This window comes from Pteropus medius, unplaced genomic scaffold, assembly GCF_902729225.1.
Source record: "Pteropus medius unplaced genomic scaffold, Ma_sr-lr_union100, whole genome shotgun sequence".
Taxonomy (NCBI): domain Eukaryota; kingdom Metazoa; phylum Chordata; class Mammalia; order Chiroptera; family Pteropodidae; genus Pteropus; species Pteropus medius.
The window spans coordinates 3,954,555-3,974,164 of NW_024353909.1; the positions used below are offsets into that span (position 1 = coordinate 3,954,555).

At 42.9% G+C, this 19,610-nt stretch overlaps 1 pseudogene; it reads right to left on the minus strand.

Annotated features, from left to right (window-relative positions):
- Nucleotides 1-19,192: 19,192 nt before the first annotated feature.
- Nucleotides 19,193-19,301, minus strand: LOC120594023 (uncharacterized; annotated as a pseudogene).
- Nucleotides 19,302-19,610: the final 309 nt, after the last annotated feature.

Sequence of the window (19,610 nt, forward strand, 5' to 3'; positions counted from 1 at the left end):
CATCCCTCCTTCAGGACCTCGTCCCAGCACCTCCTCTGCCATCCTCCTGGACAGAAACACCAGCTAGGGCTCTGGTGGAAGTCATAGGCTGGATTCCCCAACGGCCAGTCCAGTCACTCCTAGAGGACAGAGCCTGTGCTTCATTCATTTCTGGGGCCCCAGAACTCGGGTCACAGCCAGACCCACGATATGTGCAGCTGCTCTTCATGAGTGCTTTCTCCCAGGTCAGTGCCGCCTGAGCGCCTCACCTGTATGATCTCAACTCGCAGCTGTCAAGTGGGTGCCACACACTTCCCGCCTCCTAAGACAACATTGTGATGTAGCCAAAGTACTTAGCTCGTAACAGTTTCTGTGGGCTTCTACCAGCTTCTTCAGGGACCACCGGGCCACCTGCAAGGGAACCAGAAGTGCCCACGGCAGGGTCAGGCTGGGGCTGAGACTTTGCCTGACATCGTACCCTGGCTGGGTTTCCCTCCCCTGCCTGCCCTGCTCCCTCTCTCCCCTCACTGGTTCCTCCAGGCAGCATTTCCTTGATAAATCATTTGCCCCTAAATCTTTGTCTCAAGTTTTGCTTCCAGGAAAGTCTGACCTAATATGGTGTTGGTTACCTTTATTTTCTGCAAAGGGCCAGATAATAACTATTTAATAAATATTTTAGTCTTTATGGGCTACATAGTCTCTGCCGTGACTAATCAGTTCTGCCATCATAGCAGGAAAGCAGACATAGACGATATGTCAGTGACTATGCTTGACTGTGTTCCAATAAAACTTTATTTACAGAAACAGGAGGCGGGGCGGATTTAGTCTGGGGGTTTGCTGACCTTTGACTGCAGACAACGGCCAAGGAAGCTTGGTGCTATGTCACATCCCTATTTTTTTCGATGTGGTGCAGAGAAGTTACCTAACCCTCCCAAGATCTCACACTGGTGGCAGGGGCTGGTGAGGTGCAGGTCAGGCAGCCTGGCTCTGAAGCTTCTGTGCTGAATTCCTACAGCAGGGGTTTAGTAAGCGAAAGGCTCCAGGTGTCCTCCAGGATGAAAGAGAAAGGTGATGCAGGTGAGAAAGTTTTGGTTGGCTTAACTCACCTCCATTTCCAGAAGGAAGAGTAGGAAATGTCTGCCCGGGGTGGGGGTGGGGCGCACATCTCCCCCAAAGTTCTGGGTGATTGCTACTAAATTATTAATTGGTTCATTTGCTTTCCTGAAGCACTGGGTGGACTGAGAAAGACTCTTGGAGTCCTTTGTGAAAGCTAGATGCTGGAAAGATTTTAAAAATAGCACCGGGCCCTTTGACAAGTCGAGTGCTAATTACCCTGATGCTCTGGCACCCCATTCGGTGTGCCTGCAGAGGCTTGAAGCCCTCCGCCAGCTTCGAATCGTGAAGTCTGTGTTGAAAAATGAGGTGAGGCTGCCAATATGCCCGAATTTTCCAGCTCAGGCCAGGGAGCTGCTTTATTATACGGGTCTCCAACCCGAACGTGGTTCTCCTGGGGATGTGGCAGAACCTCACTTTCTGCACACGTCAGGGAGAGGGGTCTGGGAGAGAGGAGCCCAGATCTGTCCCATATAGTGGCTGGCCAACCTAGGAAGCTTTCTGGCTTTCTGTGTGTGTGTGTGTGTGTGTGTAGACTTTTTCTTAGCAAAAATAATTTATATTCGTTGTAGTAAATGCTGCTCAACAAAAAGAAGAAAAACGACTTATAATCCCATCCCTTGGATTAGTGGTTTTTAAAACATGTCTGGTTAATTCCTTCCAATATTCTGTCTATGCGTCTATTTACACATTGTTTATTACATTATTTATTACAAAAATAGGATCTTTCTGTGCACATGACTTCATTTCATGACATATTTTGATCATCTTTCCATGTCACTGCCTACTCTTCTACAATGTCTTTTCAAATGGCCGTGTACAATACACACTTCACATGCGTGTTATCATAGCTTCTTTATTTACTCATTCCCTAGTGTTAGGGAGAAGTCATTTTGCTATTATAAACAAAGTAGATAAGTCTTTGTTCAAGTCCTTGATACTCCCTTCATTTTTTGGGTGTGGAATTCCTGGGGCTTGGGGTAGCCTTTGGGGAGGCTGGAAACTTATTGACCTGTTCTAAGTTATCTGCAGCTTCTTAACAAGGCATTCTAAGGGAGTAATTAAGGGCACATGTTCTAAGGATTAAATGGCTGGGTTTAGCTCAATCTAGAAAAGGTCTGGGACTCTAGACGTATTAGTTAGCCTCAGTTGCTATATCCGTAATGTTGGAACAACAATAGTACCCAACATTTTTCTATTACCGTGACAACAATTTGACCCTCGGCCACTGATATGGCCTGGTCTCCTCCTGCTCATGACCTTGCTCCTGCTCCCCTGCTTCGCTGATGGAACACATCAATGACATGCCTACCACAGGACCTTTGCACTTGCTGCCCCCTCAGGATGATACATTCTTCCTCCAAATTTCCACATGGTTTACTTCCTTAGGTCTGGGCTTAGATGAGCCCCTCACTGACCATCCCCTCTCCATCATTCTATGGTCCCTTTACTGGGTTTTATGTTTCTTAGACTGTTACGACCTCATGACCTATGACATATCTATTTGCTCTTGTCTAGCTCCCCTCCACCCTGAGAATATAAGTTCCCTGAGGTCAAGGAGTTTGTTATTTTGTCCATGGCCATGTCCCCAGTATCTGAATTATATTGCCTGTTGCTTACAAGGTGCTCAAACATAATTTTTGAAATGAATGAATTTTGCACGTGAAGTCCTGAGCACAATGCCAAGCCCAGGTCGGGGTGCAATAAATTGTTATTCACTTACTCGAAAAGCTGAATAGAATGATTGAGAAGTTGAAATGGCTTATTTCAGGGCATCTGAGCAGCAGTGACACTCTGAGGTGAGAGGTGCAAAGAATGTCCTATTTGACTGCTTCTCCTGCTCTTGGTTGAACAGGGGTTAGGGTTGGCCAGGCTAATGGGCATTGGGGTGTTGTGGCCAAGATGCCTCCTTCTCTCCCCTTTCAACTCCCTTCTCCTTGGAGACACTTTCCCTCCTTCCCCAAACACAGTGCCTCTTCTTAACTGTTTACTTCCTTGGCTATTTGAATTTAAAGGGGAGCCAGGCAGACGGAAGCCTGTGAAAATCAAGGGACCGCCTTTCTCCTATACTCACTTTCTTCTCGAGCTGCATTTCTCTCTTTTACCCTCATTTTCCATGCTGCCGTCAGAATGGATTGCTTGCTGCACCCCAAATGCTTTCTGCCATCTCTGGGCTGTCGTATATGCTGTTCTCTCTGCCTGGAACACCCTTCCTCCATTCTGTCCACTCTCCCGTCCCGTCCCGGCTAACTCTCGCTCATCCTTTAAGACTCAGCTTAGGTTTCCCTTGGGAAGTACCCATGGCCTTCCTCCCTAGTCTGGTACCTCAGCAGCCCCCACGCTCCTGCCCTCATTGTTTTTCTCACACTGTGTTCTAATTCTCTGTTTTCTTATTGGCCTCCCTGACTTAAACTGCCAAGGTGAACGTGTGGACTCTGCAGTGCCTTGCCTGACACAGAGAAAGTGCTCAATGTTGTTGAGTGAATGAATTAATGATGATGAAATAGGCGCTGAAAGTGTGAGTGGGAGACATCTTCTGGGTGGGACGCTTGCTCATAGTCACGTGGTGAGTCGATGCCAGGGCCTGGAGTTTCGAGTTCTGTCTCTGAGGCCAGGCGCTTCCATGGTTTCTGGGTAAAACATCCTATGTGTCTGGGGGAGTGACATGCTCTGTTCAGCGTCCCAGACCTGTCAGATTCAAATGCTTCAGCCAGTTTCTATAAATGTGAGCATTTTAATTGGGCAGCAGCTGCCATGGTAACTGGCTGAATCTTAGAACTTGGGGACTGAGAACCGACCAGAGCTCAGATCACTTTTAAGAGACTCTGTCTGAATTGTGTTGGCGTTTAGAAGCTCACCAACGAGAACTGACGATGCCCAAGTGTCCCACGATGCCAACACTCAATGCTTTCCTCTCGTTGGGACGGGAGATTCAAGGCCTTTTACTGGTCACACTTGTGGTGCCTCCAGCTTATTCCCTAAAATCCCAGGTTCTTTGAGGCTCAGATGAGGCAGGCTGAGATTTTCCTTGGTGATAAAGCTGGAGAGGAGGGGATATGGTAAAGCAGGGAGAGGCAGGTCACACTCATCTTTAATATTCTGTGCTAGCCAAACTTCTAAGTAACTATCAAGGCTCATGGGCACCTCCTCCTTCTGGAGCTTTCTCAAGTGGCAGTACAATGTTTTTGAAATATTAACTATGTTATTTCCCCATGGCATTTTTTTCTCGCCATTCAGACTGTGTGGCTGTGTGGTCAAGATGTCTGCAGCACACACTGCTGTGCGCATGCACACAGCTGTTCAGGTCGTGCACTGCAGAAGTCCACTCAGGCTGGCTGTGTGCACGATGCTCCTGGAATCGTGCAGTATAATAGCCCTGGGAAAGGATGTGACAGCAAAGGCAAAAGGAGTTGCTTCCAGAATTTTGCATCCAAAAGTCTTGGCCTTACAACAAAAGGAACTTGAAGTAGAGGTACAAGGATGAGAGAATGCTGCATACCTAAGAGCAAGGAATCTTCAGCCCCAGTCCAGATAAAGAAGAATTCCTTGGGCGGTCAGAGGGAGATGAGACAAGGGCATAGAAGTTAGCGGCTCACTGAGAAGAGGACCCTGTACTCGGCTCCCTGGGCCAAGTCTGGGTTAGGGCAGGGGAATGTGAAAAAAAATACTTTGAGTTTGCAGAATCCAAGAGTTTCAGTGACTAGTGGCTAGTTTCCCATGTGGAGCTCCAGGAAAGAAAGGGCTGCCTGAGAAATCTAGGCAGACAGGGCCCCCCACGGGTGAGGGACAGCAGGATTCCTGGGCTGCAGACTGGGCGTCGGAGCTGCCCAGGGAGCTGCTGAAACGGAATGAGCCTGTGGTCGGGATGGGCCATAACCGAGTAGCCTTCTGTGTGGACCAACAGTGAGGGTGGATGGGGTGATGGCTGAACCAGAGAAGGCCTGAGTGGATGAGGATAGCGAGAACCAGACCTCCCTCCACTCCACCCTTCTATGCTCGTGGTAACTTAAGTGCAAATGTGTGGGGAAGTGGGGTTGGAGTTTCCTCGATTTGGCCAATGAGGTGGGATGAGAGATCAGAACAGAGATTAAGCTGCATTAAGAAAAATAAGGTAATGTTTCTTGCATTCAGTCCTGAGTCTTATATACTAGTTTTGTTCAGAGAACAACGCATTTCTCTGAGATTCTCAAAGAGAACCTGATTGGCCATCACTGCTTAGATTAGTGGTCACCAGGGCTCTATGTAGACTCACCCATGGAGCTTGAACAAACACACATGTGTTTTTAGACTTAGAGAATCAAAATAATCCAGACGGGCCAGTCTATGTAGTCCATCAGCGAGGTCAGTGCCTAAAAAGTAGCCCGTGAGAATCTTTCTTAGCTTTATTTGCTATGTGCTTTTGCGTCAATTTCTTACTCTTTTTTTTTTTATTTTATCTTTTTTTATTCATGAAAATGGGTAAATCTCCTCTCTTCTTGTGAGTGACTCTGAACACTCAAAAATTCTCAGAGGAAAGATCTTAGAAGAAACATACGGCTGTTCATTAAAAAGAATTCCATGATTATTGTTTCAAAAGGGAGTCTTTGCCACTTAGAAATGCATCCTTTAATATTAATGGATGAAATCACAACAATAATAATAATAATAATAATAAAATTAAGTACCTATAGGTGGAAGGAACAGGTGGAGGGGACGAGGTCAAAGCTAAACTTCTTAGAATATACCTTTTCTGTAGATTTGACTTTGGAACAGTGTGTTTTGTATGATTACAAAACAAAATTAACTCAAAAATGGAAATCATCCTTGAAAAACACGTGAACCTAATCGTGTATCAAGTTGGAGACGCACAAAGAGAATTATTTCAAATGACTTTAAACACAGTAATTTAACATTACTTACCTAGTGAAATACCTAAGGAAAAAAGAACTGAAAAATAGACCTTAAAATGTTTTTGGTACAACTATCATTAGAAATACTATCGATATCATTCAAAGCTATTTCGCACGCACATATATAGTAAAATAAAGCAAATCAGCAAGGATGTTATTAAAAACCAAAATTTTCAGCAGCAGAGAGAAGACATACAAATATAAAATTAGAGACTTCAGGTAAAAATTCTGTGATTTAAAAGTCAAATTGGAAATAGTTTAAATTTATGATATATGTATTTTTCTCTTTTAAAATATACACATGCACACCTACATACACACGTCGTTTGTATTTCCTACATCTGTAAACTCCAAGACCAACTCCACAGCAATGAGAGGCCCACGACCCAGTTCTGAGTCTACAAAACATTCCCCACTAAAAGGGGGAGATTTCAGCAAAATGCAGGGTGTGGAACTTGTTTAGATCCTGTCTTGAGCAGAACAACTTTAAAGAAACATTTATGAAATAATCGGAAAATTTGAAGGTTAATTTGATATTTGATGAAATTAAGGAATTATAGTAATTGTGTTTTGGCTATGTTTTTAAACAGAGACCTTATCTTTTTAAGATATATATAAGATATATATATTTGAAGCAAATCCATGACAACTCATGGATTTGCTTCAAAATAATCCAGTAGGAATGGAGGGAAAGTGGATGGAGGTAGAGAAGATAAAAGATTGGACATATATTAATCATTTGTTACATGGGTGTTCATTGTACTATTCTCTGCACTACTGCATATGTTTGAAATTTTTCCATCAAAATATATTTTTAATATATAATATATTTTTTTTAATATAAAATATATTTGTTAAGTAGAATGAAAAGGAGAAGGAGGAAGAGGAGAAGAAAGAAGGGGGCATTCTGTAGATCTCAAAAATTGGAGAAATCTTAGATTGTTCTTAAAGATAGAAGTCCAGGCACTTCCAAGGAGAATGGCCATTTCCCTCTGCCCCAAAGGTCGCAATGCCTACAGGGCAGAGAAACACGTGACCGGTGGGTGACCTAGGCAGTGATTTGGAAATCATGGCAGTGAATCGGATAATCCACTTAGAGGCAGCTGGCTGAGCTGGCCTGGTGGATGGGCGGCCATGAGCCTGGTAGGAGCAGAGAGAGCTGGAGAATGGGACCAGCTAAGGGCCCTGATCTCTCTATTCTGTGACCATGGTTTTTAAAAGGAACAAATCCTAGTTTTTAAGGTGGTATAGTCCTATTCAGACTGTATCACTGAGAAAGTCTCAACTGAGTCAGGCTCTGGGGGTACTTGTCTGATTCCAGGTTGAAAGTGTTTTATGAAAACTAATGTTTCTTTTTCAGATTATGAAAATGACAATCTTAACAATGTGTCATAAAATATTATAAAAAATAATGTATGAAAGGAGCCAGATATAATAGAACACAGCATATTATTTCATTTGTATAAAATTTGAAAGGAGCAGAATTAAATCGTTGTTTAGAAATACATGATTAGGTGATGATTTAGGGAAAACAAAACAGTGAGAAGAATGGTTATGATCATAAAGACACTGTCAGGGCATTTGGGGTCCCCACGTGGGTGGGAGCTACATAGGTGTTTATTCTCTAGTTTACTAAGTTGCAAATTTGTTTCATGCACATCTTTCTAAATGTGTTATATTTTCCCATATAAATATAAAACGATACGCTTGGCCTGTAGAAAATTAGAAAAATGGGAAAAAGTACAAAATAGAAAGAAAAGTCACCTATGATCACTCTACCTATCCAGGTGCTAGGCCCTTGAACAGACTTTTAAACAGTTCAAGCTAGTGCGAGTCCTTCCCATCATCTAAAAGCTGAAAAAAAATTGCACATTTAAACACATAAGAGACTTTTTCTCAGAGGTGGGTGGTCCAGGCCTGGTAATGGAGGCTCCATGGTGCCATCAGGCCGACTCCCATATCTCCCTCTGCTTTGTCACCTTCAGTGCACAGCCATCCAGAAGTCACCTCATGGTCTAACACAGCTGCCGATGTACCAGCCATTAGATATCCAGGCCAGGCTGTAGGGCCAGGCCATAGAGGGGGAAAAAAAAATGGAAGTGGGGAGAATGCTTTCCTTTTTGAAGAGTCTTTCCAAACGTCCCATATGATACTTCTGTTTATATTTTGTTGGCCAGAACTTAGTCACCTGGCCATGCCTAGATTTGAGGGGTTCTGGGAAATATCGTTGCACAAATATGTTTGAAATCCTGTTACAAAAGAAGAAGGTGAGAATGGTCCTAGCCTCAGCTTGAAGGCTCTGCTGGCAGTGACTGTTATCTGCTTGGCTCTCACCGACAGGGGTCGCTGGCCCAGAACAGGCATTTCTGGGTGTGGCAGTGGGCTGAAGTGGGGAGCATCAATGTCATAACCACGTAGAAAGCACTCTGAGGTCCTGGAGAGTCTTCTGTCCTGTGCTGTAGTGGTTTCCTTGGGCCCCTACATCTTCGTGCTCTGATGTGTCCTACTTTTGATCCCGTTTTGAAGGGAACTCTCCCAAATCCCCAAATTTAGAGTGTGATAGAGTGATTTCCGGAAACATTTAGTTTTAGGTTTTTGTTTTTTGTTTTTTCCCCAGTACGCTGTACTTTTAGAGTACGTTTCCACACGTCGCTCTGTTTCATTCTTACCAAAGCCCTGATGAGTAGTAACAGGATGATCATGCCATTTGCCATGGAAATTCTGAGCACTTTTCCATGCAGCATCTTATTTCATCCTCACGATGGCCCGAGTGGCCAGGACTGCTGGAGCTCGTTTTACAGATGAAGAAATAGAGTCTCAGGGAGGTGAACTGGCTTGCCTGAGGTCAGAGAGTACTTAGCTGGGGTTTAAACCTGTCCCGTTTGATTCTGAAGGCCCTACTCCTTAATCATAAGGCCAGAGGGACTCTTATTCCCATTTGATAGCTGAGAAAAAGAAATCTTAAGAGTTAAAGTGATCTGTAAAAGGTTATAAACCAAGTGAGCGGTGATGCCAACAGGGTCCAGACTCCCAGCCCCCTCACCCCCTCACCCCTGGGCTGCATGGCTTCGTTGCCCAGGACCTCAAAAGCAGTGCCCATGCCACGCTGTCAGATGTGGCCCAGATTATCCCTGCCCCTCCACACTTTTCAACCTAGAGGCGTCCAGGCTAATAAGGGCCAGAGGAGGATTTGTGAGGTATCTAAGAGAGGCTGCACACCTAGCGGGAGGGAGCAAGAAGCATCTTTTGATTTGTGAGCTGAGCCCTTTTGATCTAAAAATCAATAGGAGTAAATTGGTTAGAGCCACGGAAACTTTCCCCTGCCATGCCCTGTGCGCAGTTGCTCTTGAACTTGCCGCCATTCCCTAGTGTTGTGACTCCCTCCAGGACAGCCCCTGCAGTGCTCCTGAGGAAAAGCAGGCAGCAGATGGAGTTATCATTCTGCCAGCACCAAACAGGCAGTTTTTTTGCTGGTTCCGGCCCATGGAGTGACTTCAACATCTCTTCCCCACTGTTTGGCAGGGCAGCTGCCCCCGAGTCTTAGCTGTAGGAAGGCCTGGATTCATGAGATCTTTATAGAAAATGCCAACTGGATCCTAGCAAAGCTTCCTGGAGACCCCACGGGGAGCACCACGGGGATATTTCAAGACTCCCCAGCCTCATTCAAGGGGTAAACACTGTGGCCAGTCAGGCATTTGGGATGCATGGGCTCCTGGGCTGAAATGAAGCCCTGTGGAGCTTTGTCATCTGCCCTGTTAATAACTAGGAGGCTTTTACTGGCCACCTGAATAGTTTCAGGAGCACCCAGGATCAGTGAATCTAAAGCTGGAAGGAAACGCTATGATCATCTTATTCACTCCTGGTTCTCCACGGCAAACGAGACCTACAGGGAATTATTCCAATTATAAATAATTCAACAGAGGGCCTAAGTTCTTCTTTAGTGCCTGGCACATCCTAGGCACTCAATGCATAAATACTGAATCAATGAATATATGAACAAATTGCCTCCATAACTAATGACTTTCATGCTAGGAAGTTCCGCAGGGAACTCTGAGAACTCACATTTAATCACCAGCTGTACAGGAGCCAAGACAAGTGTGAAGTCGAGGAACTAGCATCTAGGTGTTTCCAGAGCTCTCCTCACTGAGCATTGGCCTGTTTCTCCATCCCTTATCCCATCACAGGCAGATTTCCTGGATCCTGGGAGGTATAGCATGACAGTCAAGACTGTAAGCTTCAGCATTTGACAGATCTGGGTTCAAATCCAACCTCTGTTACCTGTTAGCTCTGTGACTTCGGGCAAATTACTTTATCTTATTGAGACTCATTTTTCTACTTAGTAGAATGGGACAATAGTTGTACCTAACTCTTGGGCTATTTACAGAAGTGCCTGAGACAAAGCCAGAGAGATAAAGCAACTTCATCAAGGTCAACCAGCTAGTAAGTGGCGGATCTAAGATTCCAATCCAGGTTATCCTGACACCAAATTCTGTGGTCTTAGCCCATGTACATTTTTTTTTTTTAATCTTTGGGGAATTCTCTCTTCTTTCTTCTTTATTTGATTCTTTCCTCGTTAGGAGAAATAGTCTTTAGAATGATGGATATAGTGTAGGCTGATAACCCTTTCCGTGGTTGGACTATGGAGCCGCGATACATCTGAGCCATTAACTGAGGCAGTTGTCTCTGATGATTTTGAAGTGCTCCACACATCCCTCTTCTCCAATGAGGGGAACAAGATCTTTTCATCCTTCCTTCCTTCCATCCATCCATCCATCCATCCATCCATCCATCCATCCATTCATCCACCCATCCATCCATCCACCACCACCCATCCATATGCCCAGCATGAACATTGAGCAACTTCAGAAGTATGTTAGGTGTAGGAAAACAATAGAAAATAAAATGGACACAGTGAGCGCCTGCCCTCATGAAGCTTACTGTCTCCTTCCTGAGCACCTATGGACAGAGGAGGCCAATTCTGTGATAGGAAACGACAGTGACATTTTACTGTCCTCTGGTCTCAAACAAGTAACATAAGGAAGGCAAAAGGGTTGGGCATCGTATAATAGGGATAAGTGTGGAGCCTGGTTAATTAGAAAGTACATGGCCCACCTATAGGGGACAGCCACTTCTCACTTCCAGCTGGATGTAGCCCTGAGGTCCAGTGTTGTGTTTTGTCAAAAGAAGGTGGCAATTAATATTTTTATGTGAGAGCTTCCAAATATAAGATCTGGGCAATTGTTCTAATAAATCCTCCCCTGCCTGTTCCCACCCTACATTCTCTGCTCCCCACCTATGGCTCTGATCCAATCTATGGGCCGTTGGTTTAAATTTTTGCTTTATAGCAATCCAGTGGATTAGATAAGAGTGGCAGTCCTCATTTAGTAGATATTATTTTTATCCTTGCTACGTTTCAATCTTTTTAAAAATTCAAGATTGGGACTTTAGTCCTGCGACTATCACCCATTAAGAAAAATTTCTCAGAAATATGCCTTCTGGCTAGTAAGATTGCTGAAGTGTACCTAGAGAGTACATGAATAAACATGTGTTTAGCTATGTGGGTGTTACTTTCATTTTTAAAGCTTCCTTGTTTAAGAAAAAAATGTCAGAAAGAAATGTATTACAGGAAAACTCTTTGGACTTTTGAAGCCCGCTTTGATATGAACGGTAAGCGCAGAGGGACAGGACAACACAATTCAGAAACTTAGAACTGGGACACAGGCAGTCTTTCATGTCTAGGTCACTGAACTGAGTCCAGCCCAAGGCAAAACTGTCTAAACCGTAAGCATCAGCAGCTGTCCAGTGGACCGTGTGCAAGAGACTCAGGGTATCATTTGCTATCATAGTTGGGTTTTCTGTACCACTTTGGGCTGCGCTTCGGTGCCACCCTTCATAACAGATATGTGAATACCGCCAGCATTGTCATCCCCTGTTCAGTGGATGTAGAGACTAAGGTAGAGGGAGGATAGAGCTGCTATGTTTAGAGAACCCAAGAAGAAGGCAAGATTCAAGTCCTGATCCTGAATTTAGGTGCTTTGCTTACCATGCATAACAGCATTTTCCTAAGCATTAGGTGTTCTTATGTTGCCATGATGATTCTTAACACATCTTCGTGCCACTTGGGCTCTTGTTTACACAATTTATAAACAATTGGCCCATAATTTTGCTTAGATAATTTATTTCGTAAGGCAAATTTATTTCCCTGTTATTAATCCAAAACTCTTATTACCTGCCATAAATAAAGATAACAATAAGGTATAATAAATTACGTAACCATTACAGTTTTAGTAATGTTTATCTGTGTGTTGATTACACTTATCTTGCATGCCATTAGTGGAATGCATTAGGTCTAGATCCTTCCATGGGGAAAGAAGAGTATGCCTACCTCTGGACTATACATAGGCAACAGGTCAGGGTCACCATTCTCCTGTATCTTTTCCTGGGAAGCTATTACTTCATTAATTCATCCATTGAGTTGACATTCATTAGCTCCCTACTCTGAGCCAGACAGAGGCTCCCACCCCTGTGATCCCTCGTAAGTGATATATTTCTGTGGGTCACGAATATGAAGTGTTTTGCTCTGGGTTTTTCTCATGCTTCATTAGCTGCAAGCTGGGCTGATCTGCAGCCAGTACACACCAGAAGAGTCAGACCAGTTGTTTATGGCTAACGCCTGCTTGGATTGCTCTGTACATCTGGTTTGGATGGGTTGGTTGTTAAATATTTTGAATATCACTCTTAGTGGCGAGCAACAGAAACTGATTCAAATTAATTTAAGCAAAGGGAAATTCATTGGAAGGAACTGAGACCTCACAGAATTTTTTGGAGGCCGATGAACCGGGCTGGGGATTGGGGAGGACTAAGGCCAATCGGGAGGGCAATGGTGCAGGAGACTCCAGCATGCTTAGGACCTTATACTGGTCAGGAATGGACCCCACAAGGGGCAGTCTCTTTGGCTCTCTGATCATGAGTAAAACCCAGAGAGGAAGTGTCTGATTGCTGCAGGCTTTGGTTAACTGGATACAGCTTGAGTGGCAAAAGGCAAGGTCTGGATAAAAGAGAAGAAAGTTCTTAAAGGGGAATAGAAATGCTTTTGGGAAAGAAAAATGGATGCTGGTGGTCAAAGTCAACATGAATTCGAACATATTACCTTTTCGGATCTGGGGGGAAAAAAAACTTAGGTTCCTTGCAAATTACTGGAGTAATTGTGGGATGGGAAGAAAATGAGTTTTGTCATAAACAATAAAATGGGAAAATAATGGTAATATTTACCTTCTGGCCATTTATGAGAAAGAGGTGTCTTTTTCTTTCTCAGTGATTTTGTATCTCCTTATTTACATGATGGTACTAACTAAACTTGTGAATTTAATGAGAAGGATCATTGTAGCTGGAGAGAAAGGTTCTCATTTTGCTGCTATGTTCGACTCTGAGCTTAACAAACAAAAACTCCCAAGAGATGTGGAATTTAATGAACAGGATATTTTACTTTGAGTCTCAGCTCTTTTACTGAGTGACGTGTGAGAAGACATTTTTGGCAAGATGTTTTCTAGGAAAGTTTTCTGTGGTCTGAGACCAAGATAAACTCCCTAGTATCTCTCCTGGGTCGATGGTTACCCAGAATGGTATTCTAAGGCAGATGAATCTGTAAAGGACTCCCCAATTCATAAGCATGCCTACCGATGCCTAAAAATGAAGCAGCTTTTAGGCAGTAGTCCCCAGTTTATCAGCCTTGTGGTAGAATATTTCAGTTGATTGTTCAGTATCAAGTACATCAAACCCCAGAAGTCAAACTGAATTTTGACTCAATACTTTTTATATTTGGAGTGCTGGCTTAAGTTTCCTAGAGGTGTAGCCTGCCGGCTCATTGGGGATGCTTTAGACATTATGGCTAGAGCAGGAGAAATGGCGTGCGTGACTTTAATCAAAGAGAGACACCAAGAGTCAGTAAAGCCGGAAATAGTTTTGAGAATGGATTTTTCTAGAGAAAAGCGATTTAATGGATCAACGGTTTTCCAACTTTTGACACAAACACATACACATATATACACACACACACATATATACACACACATGCACACACACAAAATCTCAGTACACACACAAACACACACATGGTTCCTGAAACAATATTTATCCTACGCGTAAATATACCATGTATTTTTTATTCCATTCTTTTCTTTTTAAAATGCTGATCACAACTCTCTAGTGTTCGTTTTGCATAGACTCACAGTTTTAAAAACACTGATATAGATGGTCCAAGTTCAAAGCCAGCACCTTCTGCCCTATTTGCTGTTGGTGGAGTTGTCCACAGTGCTGATTTCTGCCCACTAAAATGACTTGATATATAAAACTTCCTGAGTTAGCTGCCAGAAGATGCATTTTATGCTCACTTTCTCCTCTTTCCTACTCTTAAAAATATTCTCTGGTTACAGGGCTGGATGTATCAAGGCAGAACTGTGTGCAACAAAAACAGCCCTTGCTAGCAGTCGGCCACTGTCCTGAGCACTTTGCATATATTATCTCTTTTAATCCTTGTAATAACCCCATTTGTAAGAGGTGGACAACATTTACATCTCCATTTTTAGATAAATAAGTGTATTCTCAAGGAGATTTTACAACTTACTCAAAATCATGCAGTTATGTAGACGTGAAGTTGAGATTTAAATCCAGAACTTTCTGAATTCAAATATTTTAAATAAAATTCCTCCTTAAGGTTTGTAAGTGTAAGAGCTGACTAATTTAGACCAATTCCACAGCATAGTATTTACTTTTTCACAGAAGGTCCAAATCACAGCACTCACCCCGGGTCCCAGAGCTGTGGTGGATTGTCACAATACACAACTGCACATGATGCTCAGTAAGGGGGATTGGCCAGCACTGACAACCAAGTCTTGCTGAAGGCCAAAACCACATTCTTCTCTGAACCTCAAGCATCCTGCCATCTGGAGAAATGCTTCTCTTATGTTCTGAGGGATTTCTAAACACAGCAGGTCCTCCTACAGCAGGACACATCTTCCACATGCCTATATGCTAGCTTTGAGCAAGCATATAGAACACAGCCAAAGCCAGAGGATACAGCCAACTCAAGAGAGGAGTGAGAGAGCACCCATGTTCCAAGAGCACCTCTATTTGCAATCCACATAAATACACTCTCCAGCTCAAACCAGAGAGTTTAATTTATCTACGTAAATGGCTGATATTATACCAGTGCAAGCTTCCCCAAGGTCACCTGGGCATTGCGATATTTTGCAGTCCAGACATCTGACATGAATCAGATGGCTTCCTTCTTTTTTCGTAATAACGTGTTTACTTCTTCTCATTCTCTGTCTGACATTTATGGAGTACCTGGTCAGACGAGCAAAGAAAAATAAGACAAGGCTGATCTGCTATTGAAGCTGATGCAATCTCCTCCTCTTCACAACTGCCTGTAATGGGGCTTTGTGCATCGCCGGAGGCTTCACTCGTCTCTTTCTGTTCTTCTTTTTCTTTTTGCAAACTCGTCCCTACTTTCCCCAGAGATGAGTGCAAATTAATGTATGCATTGGAGACCAGCACCTAGTGATGTTAGGACTTTAAGGAAGCCAGTTTTTCCCTGTGTAGAAATGATAGGCTCAGCTCCTCATCATTTCTCAAGTTCTAATCAACCATGCTAATTAGAACCCCATAGACAAGCAATGACTCAGAAGAGGGTGGCTTCAAAGAGGTTAAGTGTGGAAAGCTATTCTGAACTCTATTTACATTGTGGGTTAATATTTCTTACCCTTCGTTCTTCATCAATAAGTATTGTTCTGCTCTCAGCCTGCATTCACTTGCCTGCTAAACAGGATTCCAGAGAATACTTTGCCATCATCTTTATCATAGCTGATAAGTAGCACTTACATAATTTTGGTGTTTGATTAATTGATATTCCATAAGAGTAGGTATCGACATCTCTTTTGATCTCCTTTTGATTGCACGTGATAAGTGCTGAATATTTGTTTTTAAATTAATGAATTAGATGTTGAATAAAGCCCAGGTCCATCTAGACAAGGTTTCATTGTTCCTAGGTGGTATAAGAGAGAACATTCTCAAGAGAAAATACTTATAAAATGAGAACTCTGAGAGTCAGCAAACCTTTCTGGATTAGAGGCAAAGGTGACATCGGCCAGTGTCAACCACCATCTTTTCTGATAGTGCCTTTTGCTTGTTTTGAGATGTGATTACGGGGATAAAGGCAATAAGAAAGTTAAGAGGGAGTCATGAAGTATTATAATGAGAGAAGTTTTGGGGGACATTTGAACAAAATGTGTCTTTTTGAGTTATGTGGAAGATGATAAAGCCTTTTCCCCATGATTGGGCAGACATCAATTATCAACGGCATCTTCTAGAATTCCACAATCTAGACAGACCTCTCTCTTTTCTATACTGGCTCAGATGCCCAAGGTTCTTAGAATTTTAGAGCTGGAAAGAACTTTTAATATCATGGAATCCAAATGACCTTGTTTCGTAAATGAGCCTTGGTCTAATTGAATTCTTTAATTTATTCATTAATTCAACCTCTGTATCTTAAAGATTTACTAGATGCCAGGCACTGAGCTTGTGTTAATACAGGGTCACAGTAGTAAACAAAACACTTTTTGAAAAAGCCCTCTTTGCTTTCACGTAGTTTACATTCTGATGGACCAGCATAGTGGGAAAAAGGAAAAGTGGATCAGGGGTAGGGGATCCTGAAGTAGGTCTAATAAGCAGCCTTGGGGCAGAAAGTCCTCATAGGTTCCTTGATATACTTGTGATCTGGTGGTCTCTGAAACCCAAGTTCATTGTTTCAACAGGCTTTCAGTGTCTATGTGCTTACACATTATGGTCAGCAGGGGGCAGTGTAGCCAATGTATTACTTGTGAGTGAGGGGTTGCCTGCTTTTCCCACGAGGGTCTAGGAAAGTTTATGCAGCCTACAACTGTTCTATTCTGCTTCCTTGCATCCTCTGCTCTGCCTCATATCCCCAGGTCTCATCTTTTATTTTTGTAAAGCATGCTCACACCCACTGCTTCCTTGGGTCCTCCCAAATATTCTATGAGAGAGACAGGGTCAGGTTAAATATTTACCATTTGCAAATGAAGAGACCGAGGCCTAGAGAGGTCCCTTGTCCCCAGCCCGTTCTTTCCTCCAATATACTTATAGGACTTGAAAGCCAATAGCAGAGGCTTTTCTTGTTTATCATTCTGGGGAAGGCTATTATCCCACCAGGGCATCACGCACACACTTTGGAATTAGAGGCAAAGCTGCCAAAGCAATAAACTTGAGAAGGTACTTGTTCAGGTGTGGGACTTTGGGATACTCTGGGTTTCACGAGGCCCTCCACTGGACAGTTGAAAAGTCAAAGGGCTGAACCCTTTGAATACACACCTGGAATGTCCATAGAGATGTAGATCGATCTTTGCAGTTTTTAAGAAAAGAAGCCACCAGAGTCCCTGGCTCAGGGCCTAGTTTGTTGGATCATCGGTGAAAGATAAGACTCCATTCATACATGCAGAAGCATTGAACCATGAGCAAGTTTCTTCATTTCTTTAAGTTTCGGTTTCCTCTCATAGTAAAGGAGATCATAACAGAGCAGTTGTGACAGTCCACTCATACTCTGCAGTCAACCAATATTACTATTGGTGTCCAAATAGATTTACTGTTTTCATAGTTACTCATTGCAGAAGATTGATTACATCGATGGCCCCAATAAACAACTCCCTGTACCCGCACCTTTTGCAAGGAGAATCTCTAGTCCCTGCCCTCTCTGATTCCAGGATGGCCTTGTGTCTTGCTCTGGCCAATAGAATGTAGCATCTGCTAGTTTCAAGCCTGGTCTTTCAGGGGCCTTGCCCTCTTCTGCAATCTCTTGCTTGCTTTTGAAACCATCCACTACAATATGAAAAAGGCCAGGCTAGCCTACTGGGAGGATACGAACCACACAGACCTCAGGTACATGAGTAAGTCAGGTGAAAACCCGAAAATCTGCTCAGCTCACCCATATAGACTCATGAGTAATGACAAGAGCCTATTGTTTAATGTTGCATAGTTTGGGGAGAGTTTAGTACATAGCAATAGGTAACTGATACACTACTTGAAGTTTTACAAAGAGTAATTCTAGGAAGGGAGTAACGCTAGATGAGACCATTTGGAAGGTTAGTAACTATATCACTGAATACTTAAGGCAGCATGGTAGTTTCAGAATCTCAAGTTCAGAGATAGTCCTGGTAGTTCAGAGTAAATACTGGGATAAAACAGACCTGATTCCAGATCTTTGCTCTATTACTTTCTAAATGTGAACCTTTAGTCAATTTTCTGAACCTCTCTATAACTTAATTTCCTCTTCTGTAAAATGAGGATAATAATATTGGGAGGGTTATTGTGAGGATAAAATGGGATAATGTATGTAGAGTGTTTAGTCAGATGCCTGGCACATAGTGAGTGCTCAATAAATGCTAGGCATTCTTACTGATGATGATAAATTTAATCTCCAAGGTACATACAGCTATGAGGTTGCTGCAGGCCCAATTGCTAACCCAGGATAGGGTTTTGCAATTAATTCATCTAAAGCTTTGAAAAAAGAAGAATTAAAATTATATATATATTTTCTCTCCTTTCTTTAATTATAAAAGTAATATATACTGTATACTTTAATCCAAAATCTCTTCTAGTGCAAAAATTACTGATTCAAAGAAAATTTATACTATGAGTTATGACTTATGATTATGAATATCGAACGCTACTTCAGTACATCGAGGTGAACTGTATTTTCTTAGGCAGGAAATATGCACACGATGCTCAATTGTGAGACAGCGGCATAAATCTCTCTTTGTAACAACTTACCTCATATTTCATTGACCAAGGAAGCAGAATGATTATCCACGATATCTAAGGTGGAAAAAAATAGCTCTTGAGCAAGGTTTTAATTCAACAAGAGATCTCGCAAAGAAACCAGGTTTAGGTTTAATGTTCAGGACAAAACTTCCTTTAGCAAGCAATCTCCACTGGCTTTCAGTTGGCACTTACTGACATTTATTCCTAAAGGAGAAGGAAAATCGTGGGGGAGACAGGGAGTCAGAGTGGAACTTCTTTCCAGGCTAGAGAGGAATGCTGTGCGGACATCTTGTTTTTGAACAGAATTAGGCTGCATGAATTTGTTGACTCTCAGTCGGTTTATTTTTTTGTTTGTTTGTTTGTTTATTATTTATTATTTATGCCTACAGCACCTGGTCTTCCCAGGTGGTCTCCCACTCAAGTACTAACCAGGCCCAACCCTGCTTAGCTTCCGACATTGGGCTTGTTCAGGGTGGCATGGCCGTAGACCATGGACTGTGGCTCCACTTGGGTGTGAACCCAGGACCTTCTGCGTGTAAAGCAGACGTGCTAACTGCTACACTATGGAGCCATGTCCAACTCTCTCAGTTGATTTAATTTAAAATATAACTTTAAAAAAACTTGACCCTTTCCCTAAACACTGGCTCTTGGCTTTTTTCTTTTGTTTTGTTTTGGTCGTATTGCTGGAGTGTCTGAAATTCCTACCTATCTGTGGATACCCATGACACTGCACATACTGTGAAGGGGTTCGGCCCAAAGCACATCAAGGAGCTCCATCATCTTGTGTTAGAGGAAGTG